The following is an 18,477-nucleotide window of genomic DNA, read 5'->3' on the forward strand; positions in this document are numbered from 1 at the left end:
CCCATGCACAAACATCCTACCTGCACTCACAAGCAGCCAGCAGGACCCATGCACAAACATCCTACCTGCACTCACGAGCAGCCAGCAGGACCCATGCACAAACATCCTACCTGCACTCACAAGCAGCCAGCAGGACCCATGCACAAACATCCTACCTGCACTCACGAGCAACCAGCAGGACCCATGCACAAACATCCTACCTGCACTCACGAGCAGCCGGCAGGACCCATGCACAAACATCCTACCTGCACTCACGAGCAGCCGGCAGTAGCCATGCACAAACATCCTACCCGCACTCACGAGCAGCCGGCAGGACCCATGCACAAACATCCTACCTGCACTCACGAGCAGCCGGCAGGAGCCATGCACAAACATCCTACCCGCACTCGTGAGAAGCCAGCAGGACCCATGCACAAACATCCTACCTGCACTCACGAGCAGCCGGCAGGAGCCATGCACAAACACCCTACCTGCACTCATGAGCAGCCGGCAGGAGCCATGCACAAACATCCTACCTGCACTCGGGAGAAGCCAGCAGGAGCCGTGCACAAACATTCTACCTGCACTCATGAGCAGCCAGCAGAACCCGTGCACATACATCTTACCTGCCCTCATGAGCATCCGGCAGGACCCATGCACAAACATCCTACCTGCCCTCATGAGCATCCAGCAGGACCCATGCACAAACATCCTACCTGCACTCACGAGCAGCCGGCAGTAGCCATGCACAAACATCCTACCCGCACTCACGAGCAGCCGGCAGGACCCATGCACAAACATCCTACCTGCACTCACGAGCAGCCGGCAGGAGCCATGCACAAACATCCTACCCGCACTCGTGAGAAGCCAGCAGGACCCATGCACAAACATCCTACCTGCACTCACGAGCAGCCGGCAGGAGCCATGCACAAACACCCTACCTGCACTCATGAGCAGCCGGCAGGAGCCATGCACAAACATCCTACCTGCACTCGGGAGAAGCCAGCAGGAGCCGTGCACAAACATTCTACCTGCACTCGGGAGAAGCCAGCAGGAGCCATGCACAAACATCCTACCTGCCCTCATGAGCAGCCGGCAGGACCCATGCACACATCATACCTGCACTCATGAGCAGCCGGCAGGAGCCATGCACAAACATCCTACCTGCCCTCATGAGCAGCCGGCAGGACCCATGCACACATCCTACCTGCACTCATGAGCAGCCAGCAGGACCCATGCACACATCCTACCTGCACTCATGAGCAGCCGGCAGGAGCCATGCACAAACATCCTACCTGCCCTCATGAGCAGCCGGCAGGACCCATGCACACATCCTACCTGCACTCATGAGCAGCCGGCAGGAGCCATGCACACATCCTACCTGCCCTCTTGAGCAGCCGGCAGGACCCATACACACATCCTACCTGCCCTCTTGAGCAGCCGGCAGGACCCATGCACAAACATCCTACCTGCACTCATGAGCAGCCGGCAGGACCCATGCACACACATCCTACCTGCACTCATGAGCAGCCGGCAGGACCAGCTACCAGGACAAACTGATACACCGCAACCCAAGAACGATATGCTCCCAAAGAGATAGAGAACAATTTGCCCCACTCCCCACATTCATGTCAACAGCAAAGATGGTTTGTGGGGGGGGGGGGTGGGACTAAGGTTAAGATATTCATAAAGGGATAAACTGGAGGAAGGGTTTAAAGTATAAAAATTAACATTTACATTATTTTTGCTACGGGCTTACTTTCATTAGTTTGGGATTGGGAGGTGCGGGGGTGGTCCAACGGTTTGTCACAGGCAGAGTCAGGCCAATGAACTGAAAACATTAATAAATGAATGCAAAATAAAGAAATAAAATCAACCACAATGTCAAAAGCCAACAACAAAATAGCGCCCAGTAATTATTTGAAGAATAGGGTTGTCAATTTTGATCAGAAACGAGGCACAAAAACACATTAACAGATGGCGGGGCCATTCCCCCAGAAGGATGCCTGTACAATAGCACAAAAATGAGATGAGGTGAGCCGGTTTATGGAGGGTGTGAACAGAGAGGGCATTCCCCCAGAAGGATGCCTGTACAATAGCACAAAAATGAGGTGAGCCGGTTTATGGAGGGTGTGAACAGAGTGGGCATTCCCCCAGAAGGATGCCTGTACAACAGCACAAAAATGAGATGAGGTGAGCCGGTTTATGGAGGGTGTGAACAGAGAGGGCATTCCCCCAGAAGGATGCCTGTACAACAGCACACAAATGAGATGAGGTGAGCCGGTTTATGGAGGGTGTGAACAGAGAGGGCATTCCCCCAGAAGGATGCCTGTACAATAGCACAAAAATGAGATGAGGTGAGCCGGTTTATGGAGGGTGTGAACAGAGAGGGCATTCCCCCAGAAGGATGCCTGTACAATAGCACAAAAATGAGATGAGGTGAGCCGGTTTATGGAGGGTGTGAACAGAGAGGGGCATAGACCAAGGTCAAAAATAATAATGTAAGAAACAGGTCACTTACAAAAGAGAACATTAACCTAGAGGGGCAAGCATGTCAAACTAAAGAGTATTGTAGAAATATACAAAACTAGATGGTTACGCTGTACTAGAAGGTGGTGGGGTCAGGAAGGAGTGGTGGGGTCGGGTAGGGATGATGGGAAGGGATTGCGGGTGGGGGCCCTCCCTTTACCAAGCAGGTGAAGTTTAAGCCGAGCTTTGAAGAGATGCACAGATGGGCTGGCCTTAATTGTTCTGGCAGGCAGTCTGGGGAGCAGGGCGAGTATGGAGAAGAGAGGGGGCGCAGGGGTCACGGGAGAGAGAGGTGGAGTGAAAGGGAGCAGAAGGAAGGAGATGGTGAGTATTCAGATACGGGGAGGTAAGTACTGAGAAGCACGGCCATTGACCGCTTTGTGAACTAAATAAAGAGAAGGAACTTCAAAACGGGAGAGGTTGTGCACGGAGAGCCAACCGGCATGGTGTTGGCAAGAAGAGGTAGGGGCGGCAGAGATCTGGGTCGGCTGCAGAGAGTGCGGTAAAGAAGTCATGGACTTTATCTAGAGAGCAGCTATAGCACACGCCCCACGGGACGCTGCGTCAATCAGCAACGTCCGTTTCTCCATTAGCCAAGCGGGAACCAAAATACAGCTGCCCTCGGCTAAACCTCCCCAGAGATTTTAAGGCATGGATTGGCCCATCAAATCTCCCCGAGGATCAGCGCTTCCCATTTCCCCACCAAAGCGTCCCTGCACATCGTTGCTCGAATAGCAGAGGCGTTGCTAGGGGGGATGGTGGGGGCTGAAGGGGCTATACCCCGGGGTGTTTTGGTTATAGCCCCGGATAGAAGCTCAGGGGTTACAACCAAAAAGTTTAGCTAGCCCCGAGTCCCGGCAGGCCCGACATTACTGTAGCCAACGATCTTTTCCAGACCTAGCAACACCCCTAGCTGGAGCCCAATGTTGGGCTGCTGGCTGACACCGCCCAACATTTTGATCAGCCAGACGGAAGTGACCTCATCCCAACTGTACACATGAACCTTTGCGCCATGCTTGCCCCCTAGCTTCAATGTGAACAGAAAACACAAATCCAGGCTGGTAGGAGCCACTAAATGAGCTCGGGCTAAACTTTGGAGATTTTAGACTCCAGGACAAACGCTACTGCAGGGCCTTGTTTGTGCTGTTCACAGTCTTTCCGCCCGTAACATAGGTGTGGCCCCGTTCCTGCTGCTGGACTTTGGCCCCCTGCCTTCACACCTGCCAAGCAATGTGCAGCCGCTCTCTGTAAACAGAGCATCCAATCTTGCATGGCCCAATGACCTGGGAGGAAAGTACATTCGGCATCCAATCTCAGATACTTCCGTCCGATCAGGCAAGCCATGCTCCGCCATCTCCCGGCCTGGCACGCACAAGACGGCAACAGAAACAAAACCAGCACTGGTAATAGCTTGGTCTTTTTGGTATTTTCTTGAAATGTTTAAATAAGATAGGATGCAGAGCCCTTTAGCAGACCGTCGTGTGAAAAGACAGGAGCAGCGCAACGCATGCAGCAGAAACGGAATCAGTGTCTGAACACCCCAGGCAACTGTCTACAGTTGAGGGATCTGCAGAACTTTGCATGTGGACTACATGCACATGGACGTTTTTTGCACACCAGGGTCTCTGTAGTCAGATCCCAAACCCCACTCCCTGCGGTGAACCTCCTGATGCAGCCCATCACCCCCCACCACCCCCCACTGTTCCTCACCAGCTATTTTAGTCAATTCTTTGTCCCTGGGGCCCATTCGTTTCTAATGAGATCCCTCTGTTGTTGCAACACGTTTAAACAAAGTGCCCATGCTGTGGCGTGTTTCACGTAAAGTGCTTTTGATGGGCCTTTGATTGTGGTGGTGGCTATTACTTCAAGTAATAAACATCAAGGCGGCTTTGGGAGAAATGTTTTTTTTTCCCCCGACACATTTAAACACTTTACCTCAAAGCAGAATAGCCAAGCCTACACGGACGAAAGCGAATAGTTAAAGGGGTTGCCAAATGGCCCAATTTCACGAGGGCTTCCGTTTTCCAGCACTGGCTGTTTAGCCAACATCAGTTTGCATGCTGGAAGTATTCGTTTAGCTGTTTTATTCCATCAGAGATACTGGTAAATGGGTGCAAAAATGGAAATCATTGGTGGATAAAAAAGGTCAGGTCTGGAAGAAGGTGACCCTGGTGTCGGCCAATTACAACTCTAACACGTCCTACCATTCAGAACCTGTCCCGTTAGAACAGTAAACATGAGTTGCAGTGGTTAGGGGTGGGGTGCAACATGTTCTGGCTAAATGTACACGTTTGAAAATACGAGGAACCGATTCTAGTCCCGGCTTCCCCACATGTGTGATCCTGAGCAAAATGGCTGTGCCCAGCTGTAAAAAGGTTAAAATAGCTGCATTTAAGACACATTTTCACACATTGAAAACTTGTTTTGCACCCAGTAGTAGCAAAAAGATGTCAAGCCAACTCTCGAGGTTCCAGCACGGAGCGAAGGGAGGCGAGCTACGGACTGAAGGCCCGGGTCAGGTGCCAGCGTGTCTTCCCGAGGTCACTGTACAATCGTGGCACCAGCAAGTCGTGGTAGAAGAAAGGTCAAAAGAGAGAAGATTGGGAGGGGTCTGGGGCAATTAGGTGCCATGCACGGGCAAAGGGTAAAGACCAGGGGCGTTGCTAGGGGGGGGGCTAGGGGGGCTATAGCTCCTGATCTTTTGGTTGTAGCCCCGGATAGAATCTCAGGAGCTACAGCCAAAAGACTAGCTAGCCCCCAGTCCCAACAGTTCTGACATCAGCTTAGCCCCTGGTCTTTTCCAGACCTAGCAACTCCCCTGGTAAAGACAGAGGGAGCAAAAGGGTTAGCAGAATGAAACGAGTGGAAAAGAGACAGAATATGAAACAGGAGAGTAAGAAAGGGGGAGAAGGGGAAGGGGGCGCAACAGAGACTATAAAAGAGGAATGGGGAGACAGAATAGGGATAAAAATGTGAAACAGGAGAGTAAGAAAGAAGGGCATTATAAAAGGAGGGATGGAGGCGCAATAGAGACACTATTAAAGAGGAAAGGAGAGAGAATGAGAGAGGATAAGAATATGAAACAGGAGAGTAAGAAAGGGGGATACGGGGTGCAATACAGGCACTATAAAAGAGGAAAGGGGAGACAGAATGAGAGGATAAGAATGTGAAACAGGAGAGTAAGAAAGGGGGATACGGGGGTGCAATACAGACACTATAAAAGAGGAAAGGGGAGACAGAATGAGAGAGGATAAGAATGTGAAACAGGAGAGTAAGAAAGGGGGATACGGGGGTGCAATACAGACACTATAAAAGAGGAAAGGGGAGACAGAATGAGAGAGGATAAGAATGTGAAACAGGAGAGTAAGAAAGGGGGATACGGGGGTGCAATACAGACACTATAAAAGAGGAAAGGGGAGACAGAATGAGAGAGGATAAGAATGTGAAACAGGAGAGTAAGAAAGGGGGATACGGGGGTGCAATAGAGACACTATAAAAGAGGAAAGGAGAGAGAATGAGAGAGGATAAGAATATGAAACGGGAGAGTAAGAAAGGGGGATACGGGGGTGCAATAGAGACACTATAAAAGAGGAAAGGAGAGAGAATGAGAGAGGATAAGAATATGAAACAGGAGAGTAAGAAAGGGGGATACGGGGGTGCAATAGAGACACTATAAAAGAGGAAAGGAGAGAGAATGAGAGAGGTTAAGAATATGAAACAGGAGAGTAAGAAAGGGGGATACGGGGGCGCAATACAGACACTATAAAAGAGGAAAGGGGAGACAGAATGAGAGAGGATAAGAATGTGAAACAGGAGAGTAAGAAAGGGGGATACGGGGGTGCAATACAGACACTATAAAAGAGGAATGGGGAGACAGAATAGGGATAAAAATGTGAAACAGGAGAGTAAGAAAGGGGGATACGGGGGTGCAATACAGACACTATAAAAGAGGAAAGGGGAGACAGAATGAGAGAGGATAAGAATGTGAAACAGGAGAGTAAGAAAGGGGGATACGGGGGTGCAATACAGACACTATAAAAGAGGAAAGGGGAGACAGAATGAGAGAGGATAAGAATGTGAAACAGGAGAGTAAGAAAGGGGGATACGGGGGTGCAATACAGACACTATAAAAGAGGAAAGGGGAGACAGAATGAGAGAGGATAAGAATGTGAAACAGGAGAGTAAGAAAGGGGGATACGGGGGTGCAATACAGACACTATAAAAGAGGAAAGGGGAGACAGAATGAGAGAGGATAAGAATGTGAAACAGGAGAGTAAGAAAGGGGGATACGGGGGTGCAATACAGACACTATAAAAGAGGAAAGGGGAGACAGAATGAGAGAGGATAAGAATGTGAAACAGGAGAGTAAGAAAGGGGGATACGGGGGTGCAATACAGACACTATAAAAGAGGAAAGGGGGGACAGAATGAGAGAGGGTAAGAATGTGAAAATAAGAGCTAAAATGGGAGCAGGCGGCGAATGCAATAGAGATGAAAGACAGGGGCAGAGAGAAAGGACTCCGAGGGAAGAAATAGAGACGAGTGAAGGGAGATTGTGGGAGATGATAATAGAAAGAGGGGTGCCCAGAGGAAGACAGCCATGCATACATACAGGGAGGTTAGGATGTAGATAGAGCAGCAGACTGCAACCGGCACACAAAACACACGGACAGCCGCAGGCTGCAGATTCCTGAAGAGAGGCAAGAAGAGAAATGAGGAGACGAAGTCAGGGTGCTGCGGAGGAGGAGGAGGAGGAGGAGGAGGAGGGCGAGGGAGAATCACACCGAGAAAGAGACAGTGGACGGCAAAGAGTGACCCAAAGCCAGAAGAGAAATATTGAGTAAATGAGCGGAGGCCTTATACAGTAAAGTGCTAGCAAAGGGAACAAAAGAGAAACAAAGTTGGCTTTTCGGATCTGATCATATGATCTACAGCTTGCATACTGATGCAATTGCCCGCTGAGCTATCTTATGGCCAGACCTTGTACATGGCAATGGGCAGCCTAATGGATGACTTTCGGAGGCGAACAGCAGCATGAGCCATGCGGTGGCACTGGAAAGATGCAGGTCGTGCACCTGAAAACGGATTGTGGATCCAACTGAAGGCAGGCTGGAGATCGGGAGGGGGGGGGGTGCGAGTGAAATTAGCACCCTGGCTGGGGTTTCGTGCTTCGTGGCACTAGCGGCCGGAACACCTGACAGACTGCAAGCTGGAAGATGGAAAGGGCCTACATTGGGAACCCGGAAACCATGCGTTACATGTGTTCACGGAAGGAAGGATGGCGAGAGGAAGGTACGCACAGGCAGCCGACAAACAAAAACAGCGGTCCCTTGCGACCAAACATGGCCGCCCTGAGGTAAACATGAGGCACGCGACTATGGCGATAATGACGCAGCCCGACTCCTCCGACGGGTGCATGCCTAGAGCTGGGACCATGGCAGCTCCAATCACCACCATACACCAGGCTTCTAACCCTCAGCTGATAATCTTTTGACTTTTGGTAAGGTCTTCCAATGAGCGGTGGAATTGCCATGGGCCTGGGCTTTCTTCCACGTGGTGACCCTCTTCCTGCGGGTTTTCATTGACATCCTGTGGCCAAATAGCCATTGCAGATGCAGAAGAAAGGGCAGAGCTGTACTGTAATGGCAAATCGTGTGCTCCCACCATGCGTGGCATGAACTCTGCAACATTCTGCGATATGCTTATTGTTCTGCACAAACTCGTCTGCATGCAGGAAGATACTTACAGCATGCAGCCTCGTTTGCATGCAGGAAGATACTTACAGCATGCAGCCTCGTCTGCATGCGGGAAGATACTTACAGCAGGCAGCCTCGTCTGCATGCGGGAAGATACTTACAGCATGCAGCCTCGTCTGCATGCAGGAAGATACTTACAGCATGCAGCCTCGTTTGCATGCAGGAAGATACTTACAGCATGCAGAGCTGGGATTGCAGTGCTTAGTCCAGCCCATGACCATGACCCTCCACCGTGCAATAGTTGGCAATTGGTGGTTGCCACCGCAAACACTGAAGACGAAAAAGGAATGCACTACCAAAAGTGCAAAACCCACAACTGGAACTGCCCTGTGCATGGGCAGATCGAATGCAAGACACGGCTTAAGAGACTGGCGGCTCATTGCTGACCCCCGTCTGTATCGTTGGGATCGTGTATTCCCGCATTGCATAGCCTGGGGTGGACAATTCCTCCCACCCCATAGGCAACTGTGCACAGTAGGAACACGCATGCTGGACGAGCTTTGCAGGATTCGGGTTGTCTTACAGCAGGTCACCAAATATGGCGTTCGAAAATGGTGCATCGAAAATAAATGCACAGGACTTCCAATTCAGGTCCATAGATCAAGTTTGAAAGTTTTGAATCCGCACATGGCTATTCTATCCTCTGGTGTAAAGTTTCATTATACATATATATTATATATTCTGCATCACGCTGCCAATACATAGCACCCGTTCCAATATAAAGTATTCTCAAAGTATGCTCGTTGGAAACGTGGCTGTTTTAGAATTGTTTTTCAGCACGTGCATTATCTGGCGTAAGGACCTCTGGTCTTTTCATTAGATTTTAAATAGCATTTTCATAAACACTTCCCGTTTTAGGGAACCAGTGATTGCCCATAACCCATGACTTGTATAAAACAGGGTGCCCGTGCTTTCCAACTTGCTTTTTAGGAACACTTTCCAGGTAAGTGACCCAAAGTAGTGCGGCTGACTGACTGCTGGCCTCTTGCTTTATCTATTGTTCTCTGTGTGGAAAGAGAGCCGAACGTGCAGCATTCTTAGTTTAACTCGTAAATGGCCTCACATCTGGGAGAGTGTGTTGTGTATCGCGTGTTATGCAAGTGTAGGGCGACCAGACGTCCTGGTTTTGCCGGGACTGTCCCGATTTTTGCTGCTCTGTCCCCCTTTCTCAAGATTATGTTCCCATTGGACACTGCAGTGGTCCCGGTTTTTGGTAGTAGGTCTTCATGGCTGACCGGCAGGAATGCACAATCTCAGACAGAAGAAATGCTGCATTTTACAACTTAAGATAGTGTTAGTTTGTGATAAATTAATTAGAATGTGTGTTTCTTTGAACACGAACACTTAAACCCCCTTCTCCTCCAAACGCTACGGAAGCGTAGTGCCTTGACAGCCACTTTCAAGAGTTAGTCCTACCTTTATGTTAGTTGTCCTGTCCCGGTTTTTTACTTTTTAAATCTGGTCACCCTATGCAAGTGGCAACAGCGAGCGCAATAGTTCAGCGGGCCGACAATCAGCTTTCACAATGTTCTCTTAATTTTAGTTTCCTTCTTTCAAAACCATCCTCACTCTTTTTGCTACGAGATTATCGCTGGGAAACCAATGTTTCAGCCCAGGACATTACTCGCCCAGTTATCACATCCTCCTTGGGCCACATCCCTTGACTACAAGTGGCTGTCACTAATAAAGATGAATGCGTCGGTTCACTCTTGTGGCCCTCATTCAGCGCTGTCGGGTAATCCCGTGGGGTTTGCTTCACTGCAGCACTGCCCATCTTCCTAGGGCATTATTATATTGCATCCTCGATCACAGCCATGAGTGATCAAATGCTGAAAGAAAATGGCTGCCCTCCGTACAGAACACAGACTGCAAAACCAATTGCATCCTCCTGACATCATCTGCACAGCCAATCAGGTCGTGTTTACACCAGGAGACACTACACCACCCACAAATCAGTATATGGCAGCCATTTTATAAAACACGTATCTTTAACAAAACTTCTTTAGTTGGAAAACCAAATACATTAATGCATGGAACAGAACCTAAAAGATACGGTAAATATTTTTTAAAGCATCAATCAAGTCCAACAACATTAACAGATGACGGCCACCATTTTGGAAGTAAAAATGGCTGACAAATCCACCACACAGTAGAAATTGAGCCAACAAGTGCAAAAGGAGGTGTGAGTGGAAGGAACATTGGGTGGGAATGGGCGGAAATGTTGATACATTCACTTAGCAATGAGCGTTAAATGGTCAAACCACCATGTGTCCATCCTCCTATGCCAACCTGCATTGAAATGCTTTACAACAAACCTGCATCCAAAGCCCCGGTTTCAAGCTCTTATGCTAAAGCTCTAATGACAATAGCTCGGCTTTATAGGTAGCCCTTTCAGCGCCACTTAATAGCCAAAACTAAAAATGGACCGCCAAATACAGGATATGGATTTTCCAAGTCTTAACCTGGTACATTGCTGCGACGTCACATCCGTGACAACATAAAGCTGCAGGGGGGCTAGCTTTTTTGTAATTGTTCTTTAGCAAAGTGCAAGGTATTTTCCCCCATATGTGTATTGCATCCAATAACTCACCTGCACTGCTGGTCCGTGGAAAAATCAGGAACGTTTACATGTGATAATAATGAATAAAATAATAGCTAATGAAAAAATAACAAATACAAAATATCTCAAAAACAATATTGTTTTTGGGGGGCTCTCCCAAAGACCCCAATTTTTTTAAAATAATACTTTTCTCCCTAGCCCCAAAACCACCATTCCCTCTCACAACCCCATTTTTAGTTTTTTTCTACATGTGTTATAAGTTGTTTTCCATTCATTATGTTTTCATTCGGTTAGTATTCGATATAATCACTGCATGCCATTGGGAACAGCTCACTAGCTGTGACGTCATGCAGATGGTAGAGTCCACACACAACATGACCATGTAGCAGACGAAGTACTAACAAAGAGGATTTCCAAGTTAGGGCTTTGAGTTAGAGACAGCTCTGTTTCCTTCAGGGTTTAGTTCTAGGTCTGCGTACATCCCTGTATTCAATAGCTAAATACCTGCAAACTGTACGCAACCGCTTAAGTTTTCCCAATGACTGCTTGTTTGGATTTGATCCAAAATGGAAGCAGCGGATTTCAAGGCTGCACATGTCCTGGCTTCTGGTGGTGCACTGTCTGCCGGAGATGCCGAGTTCCTCTGCAATGTAGCTGGGTGACTGCCTTCTAGATGATGCAGCAAGACGTTGTGCATGCAGTGCGATCGAGTGATAAATCGATGAGGGCAGGGGTGATGTGGTCGTATCGGCGTAAACCAGCGGTATTCAAACTGAGGGGCGCGCCCCTGTAGGGTGCTGCGAGCGCAACTGCGGGCCACAATGAAAAAGTGGCCCGCAGTTGTAAATGGATATTCAATCCTCTAGTCACATACTTTTTGAATAGTACCCAAGGGGGTGCTTTGTGTTAAAATGTAAGTAAAGTGTGATATTTAAAGAATATTTATTCAGCAACAATTGTCAAAATGACTAACTGCATAGTGAAGCAACTCATCAAACTGGCTCACACTGGCCAAAAAGGTGGCCCATTTTGACAGGCCCACACTAGCATTTTGCCTTTTTGGTACAGGCATTGTCCAATTGCCCTATAGGCCAGTCTGAGCCTGGCGGCTCATCCATAATGGTGAGGGGGCGCCCACCCAGTGGCCCCCCTCATCCATTATGGAGGGGCTAAGGAGCCAGCCCAGTGAAACAGTGAGCGCTCCCACAGCTGCTTTTTTCAGCTGGGGGAGTGGCCCCGGGCTGGCTGAACCGTCAAAGGGAAACACTATTTCAGTTCAATTCAGTCCTCCAGCCGCACATGCTCACTGAGCCATACAAGGCTGGGGCGTTTTGCTTCGCCAGCCTTGCATAGTTCATTGGAAATGCTGGCTGGACACTGCATGTCTGTATGTGCGAGGGGGAGCCCAGGGGACACGGATGGTATTTATTATTTTTTTTTTACTGGATTTCTATCATAGATGTCCAGTCAAAAATACCATGCTTTCCCCCTGGGGACCCCAGTGCCGTGCAGACACACATAATCATGTTGATTGTGTTAGGCCCAGTGGGGCCCACGGGACAGGGCTGGTATCTTTTTACTGGACATCTATCATGGCCTGCCCCCCGACCCCCCCAGCACCAATTGCAAACTGTTTGGCCATTTACCCATTTTCTTTTTTAAAGTATGCTGTACAGACATTTTAACACTTTTTTTTTTTTTTTTTTCTCCTTCAAAATTCACGGGGGGGGGAAATCCCACAAACCCCCTTTTATTTGTTCCGGTTCCCTCACTTCGCTCGGTCACTATGGCATTTTTTGGAGGAAACAGTTATGCCCCACCACTTTAAAAAAATTCACCATAGCCGGGCGGACTGGGGGACACTGTGGAGGAAGATCCCCAAACTGGCTAGAGCGTCCCAATTACAGGAGACGTGGTATAAGATTATGTTCAGGTGGCACTATACCCCGACCCGGCTGAACAGATTTTTTCCTAATGTGACGAACCTCTGCTGGAGGGGATGTGGGATGGTGGGCTCCGCGGAACACATTTGGTGGGACTGCCCCAAGCTCTAACCGTTCTGGGGGGAGGTGAGGGAGGCACAGGGGCTGGCATTTGGACTGAAGGCCGGCAGGACCCCAGCGCACATTCTCTTGGGGGAGCGGGTGGTCTCAGAGGCAGGTGAACCTAGAGGAAGAGGAAAAGCGATGGTCATCACGACTCTGGCAGCTATGCAGTTAATAGCCCAGAGATGGAAAGGCTCAGAAGTTCCTAGAATACAAGATTGGTTCCGAAAACTGTGGGAGATAGTGGCTTTGGAATGGGCAACCTATGCCATGGACAATAAGGCCCAAAGATTCGCAGCAGACTGGGGGGAACTACTGCAAGTCCTTAATGACGATTATAAGGTGATGTGGTGTCCGCAGCGGCTGAGGCTTCTGGATTTGCGATGACTGTGTTTTATTGTTTTTTGTTCTCATCTCGTTTAAGAGGGATTGGAGGGTGCAAGGACTTAGCTTGTTGCCGGGGGGGGGGGGGAGCGAAGGGGGGGATGGTTTGTGTGTTATTTTATAAAATCAATAAAAAGAGTTTACAAAAAAAAAAAAAAATTCACCAGCCACCACTGGCCCTCGGAATGTGATAGTGGTGGGAGCAGGGTGGGGGGAGACCAGGGTGTGTGATGGGGAGAGCCCGGGGACTGTGATGGGAGCAGGTGACGGTGCACAATACATACTGTACTTTTGGCATTTTGCGGCGGCCCGGCCTGCCCAAATTTCGCTCGGGGGGGGGGGGGGCATGCCAAAAAAGTTTGAAGCCACTGGTGTAGACCTTGTTGGGGCGTGCAAGTGCCTGTAAGACACTTCTCAGGGGCACATTGGAGGATGGCGAGGCCTCCGAGGAGAGCATTGCCCCCATCCAGTTGGGATAGGACTAGTGCTTGAAGGGTGGAAATAAAGCTGTCCCGAGGGGGAAGGGCTTGCCTTTCCGCAGGAGGGAGAGCCAATACAAAGCTGTCTGAGCTTTCTTAGCTATTTTGAGGTGGTTCATAGTTTTGGTTCTAGATTGTTGCGATTTTGGTGTAAGCATCACGTAAAAACACTTACCGTCCACAGGCACCTGGTAGGAGCCATCTATGGGAAAACAAACATGGTTGCTGACTAGGAACACCCACCAGATACCCTTTTTAAAATTAGGCAATGGGCCTCATTACGACCCTGGCGCTAAGGGATTACCATTGAGCCCTATGGGGCAAAAATGGGAATGGGGAAGGGCCATGGAGGAAGGGGAAAGTACCGCCCCGCCAACCTTGTAATGGGGTGGTAATGCCCCCTTTCTCCATGGCGGAGTCGGTAAGTTACCGGCATGGACCATGGTTCTACTAGCACCATGGTTTTCCGTCTGGGTCGTAATGAGGCCCTTGGAGTGCAAAGTTTAATGGCAAGGCTTGAGTAAAAGAAGCTCTAAGAGTTCCCATGAGGAGGTGGTTTCCGTGGGGGGAGGACAGAAACTGTGGGAATTGCCATAGGAATTAGCATGGCCATGGGAAGTCAATACGTAGGCAAATAACCAAACACATAGCAGCTGTGTGTCCTTTTCATACGCCATTTCTCCCCATCTGCACTCTAATGCAATTGTTTCAGCTTATAGGTGGTGCAAGTGCCACCCAATGGCACAAACTATAAAACGTGGCTGATGTGGCAAGCAATCATTATGCAAGAGTGTGCAGGGAGAAGGCTTCACAACTGCGTTCCCGTGTCATATCGGGTCCGCCACGGTACATGTCGAAGGTTGTTCCATTTAAGGTGTGCCAGGATGACGAAGCGAGCTAGCCCCTCCTACTCCTCCCCCAAAGATGAGGAGGTAGTCTTTATCTACAGAGTCATGGCTGCTGGATGGAATCTGCATGGTCAGCCAAAGTGCACGTCGACATCATGGAAACAGATATGCCGGTACTCAGCAAGTCACGCTGCGACAAGTGAGTCATGGGTTTATTGATCTTCAAGGGCCGATTACTGCCGTTTAGAGGTTGGGAGAGGTAGGAAACAAACTACACCAGGCCTGGCAGCCGCGTCCCGATACTGCGCATGCGCTTTCCTTCAAGTCATCCTAGAAGTACATACATGAAGAGGCTTGGGGACAGTGAATATGCTTCGCTACCAGCGTTGCACCCCAACGTTTCTCTCGCTATCTGACTTCACGCCACCTTGCCCTTTAACATTTACTAGTAGCTCTCAGTCCTGCAATCCTTAGAAAAATCTTCCATGAAACAAGCTGTCTTCCGCTCCGATGCGCACTGCCCTACACTCACTGGTGGACTCCATCCCAATGCCTGCTTCTGCTCTTGCCTTTAGCCTGTAGGCCAACCAGCCACCACCGCCTCACCTCACCGCCATTACACGTCCATCACCCTGTGCACAACACAAATAGTCCATCCTCCCCAGCAAGGTATGGGGGTGGTATCCCCTCAAACTCCCTATGTTTTCCTCCTAGTGGGGCAGCTCCTCTGTTAGAGACACTGGTGATTGGAATGAATGACCCACTCCAAAGCCTTGAGGCCCTCCATCGACATATGCATTTTCAGGTTTGGGGGCGCTCCAAACCAATCCCACTCAACAGGGTCTTCTTGGAGGCAGCCCATCATGGGCAGAAGACGTCAATTGGCATGCAACCAATCAGTGAGGAAACTTTGTTGGGGGTAAGACAGCCCTGAAGCCCCAGTGGTTGTTAATGGCTGTGCAGCATCTACCTGGATGTGTCCAAACTCCTCTCAAGAGAGGAATTCTCTGCCACGGAGTATTAAGACAATGGGCCTCATTACGAGTCCGGCGGTAACCGCGGTGGTAAAACCGCCTGGTTACCGCCGGACTCGTATTACCATTCCGCCTCCGTGACTCCCGGAAATACCAGGGCATTATGACCCTGGTGTCCTGGGAATCCCAGAGGCGGAATTCGGTAAATCTCCATTCCCATTGAGTCCCACAGGACTCAATGGGAATGGGGATCATGGAAACACCGGCACCAACTCGTGATGGTGGCGGTGTTTCCTCGTCCGCCTGCAGGCGGGAGGTGTTCAACCGGCCAGGTCAGACCTGGCGGGAAGATTACCTCCCGCCTGCAGGACTCGGGATCGGGCGGTCCGGAATTAACTGTGGCGGCGGGTTTACCGCCACTGTTAATTCCAGACCGCCCAACCTGTAATGAGGCCCAATATGATTCTGTGTGCATTGTTGTAGATATGCACCTCCCAAAATAAGGCCATGCAACAGCCCCCTGTCCCCCATTGATGGCATTGTTGAAGATTTGTGGAGAGCCATGTTACTCCACAAACTGGATTAGATGCAGAATGCCATCAGGTCATGCTTCACCCTGCTTTCAGGTACATCACAACCTTGTCTATACAGAGGTCTCTACCAGCACAGGCAGCTAAGTTTTGGGATGTCTTCTGCCGCAGTGGTGTTTCAGCATACCCATAGTAGTCTGCTGGCTGTGCTCACGTCGAGGGGACTTGCGTTTAAGCGTCCAGGCAAGTGGAACGTTTGGCCAACGTGCTGGATAGATTGCAGGAACAGTGTTTAGCACTAAATTATGCCAAAAAAGTTCTTGTATGCCTGGATCAAATGTTTTTGATAGCTTCCAGAGTGTTCTTTTTATTTGTTTATTGGTTAAAGTCAATTCAGCCTTAGTAAGAAGTTAAACAAAGCTAACAACAAATAAAATACAATTCATATCATCACTACTTAGAACATTAAATAACATTCAACCGTCAGTCTTACTTAAAACCCAATTAAAATGAATAAAAAGAAAGAAAAAAACGCAAGAGGTTACTCATGTTCACCGCTACATCAATCTTTCCTTTGGGCTCCAGAAGAACATGTTCATACAAATTCAGACTATACAAAAAGTGAATCGCCGAAACCACTAAACGTGTGTGTTGACCTCAGATACATTTTTCCCAGAAAAATTCCTGATCAATGTCTCCAAAAAGTACTTCCTAGATGTCAAATTCGGGCATTCTACTAGTAGGCGTTCCAGCGTTTCCACCAAGCCTTCCCTACGACAGAACTGAGCAGGTAGTTCTGGAATAATAAAGTCCTTGAACTGGGTATTGCCTCCCCCCAATAGGACCCCAAAGCATGTTCAGCCTCCCCGAGCTCTTAATTCGAAGAGGGGCCTCGATTCTCGATTAGCTCCCCCCCTCCCCCTGCCCTGTCCTCCCCCATGGACTTGTGTCTTCTTCTCTGACCTACTGCTGTTCATGTATTCGGTTTGTTTTTCTTTCTTGCACTCACAAGCAAGGCAAGGCCGACTGAAGCATTCTCAATGTACATGCCACAATGTATAACTTGCTTGTATAAAACCAATAAAAACATATTTGGAAAAAAAAAAATTGATGCCAGCTGGCGTTATTGTTTCTCTTCTCTGCCCAACAGACATTCTACCTGGGGCTGTAGACATAGGTTGAGAGGCAGGGGACCAAATACAGAAGTTGTGCACTCGAATGCATGAGAGATATTAAGACAAACAATTAAGTGGGACCTTAGTGTGGAGGGCCCCAAATCCAGAGGTCCTGATGATGCCACTCTAGGACAAGGATAGCACAACACTGTGGCAAAGCCTCCCGCTGGGTAATATTGAAACAAGTCAGACCACATGTCGGATGATGGAGGGTTTCGGGTGGAGTAGGCTGGATAAAGGCAACGGTGTGGCGCCAGATAAGGGGAGGCTGTCAAGCAACCGAGACGGAGTGCTAATAGGAGCATGGAGAAATTCATGGGAATGGCCTTCATCAGGCACCGATCGCTATGCAAGTGAGACCCACAGAATTTCATTTAAATTGGAACGGTGGGGTGGTAAGCAACTCCTATTAGGTGACTCATGAGCCCTTCCAAAGGGATGTACCCCATTAAAAAGGTGAGTATGGGGGATCTCCAAGGAGTGAGTTATGTTGGGCCATGGGTGGTGGGGGGGTGGGGGGCATCCCAATGCATGGCAGAGTTACTGGGTGATCCCAACTTAAGTGGAAGGATGCTTCAACCGTGAGGATTACCCTCCAATCATGGAGGCTGGTACGAGTGCAATTGGCTTTTTCAGCCATAAAGACAGTTTTAGTCCTCAACAACTGCAGAGAGATCCAAGTTACGAATAAGTATGAGACCAGACTTCCCGGAAGTAATGACAATTTGTATTGATAAGGAGAGACGAGGGATGTCAGTTTCGTTTAGAAATTACTACAGAATATATACAAATTGCGCAGGCAGTCCCAGGGAGGGTGTCTGTAGAATAGTACAAATATGAGAACAAGTGGTGAGCCCGTTTACAAGGGTTTGACAAAGTGGCACATGGACCAGAGACAAATGTACAGGGTACAAGTGACGCAAGTTAAAGAACACAGTAGACATGTACAGAATTACACAATGAAGCAGTACAGGAGTTAGTGGGATGGTACTTTGGCCAGTAGGTTAAGTTTAAAACCTTGTTTTGAGTAGATCTAGTCCGGCTGGTTTCGATTGTGATGGACAACGGCAGGGCTTTAAGTGGGCCGGGGCCAGCCGGGACCTGGCCCCGGCAGACTCCAGAAACGGCTCCCGGGCCCACCCCCGACTAGCCCCAGGTAGCCGAGACCTCAGGCAGCCTGTGTAGAGGCTACACGGTTACACGAGCTGCTTGCAGGTGT

General features: G+C 49.2%; 1 protein-coding gene across 1 annotated transcript in view; it reads right to left on the reverse strand.

The window, feature by feature from the left end:
* The window catches only part of LOC138567510 (LITAF domain-containing protein-like), a 174,375-nt gene that overhangs the window by 153,319 nt on the left and 2,579 nt on the right, over positions 1 to 18,477 (reverse strand). The window lies entirely within an intron of this gene.

Source organism: Ambystoma mexicanum, chromosome 2p (genome assembly GCF_040938575.1).
Source record: "Ambystoma mexicanum isolate Mex_15411 chromosome 2p, UKY_AmexF1_1, whole genome shotgun sequence".
NCBI classification, from domain to species: domain Eukaryota; kingdom Metazoa; phylum Chordata; class Amphibia; order Caudata; family Ambystomatidae; genus Ambystoma; species Ambystoma mexicanum.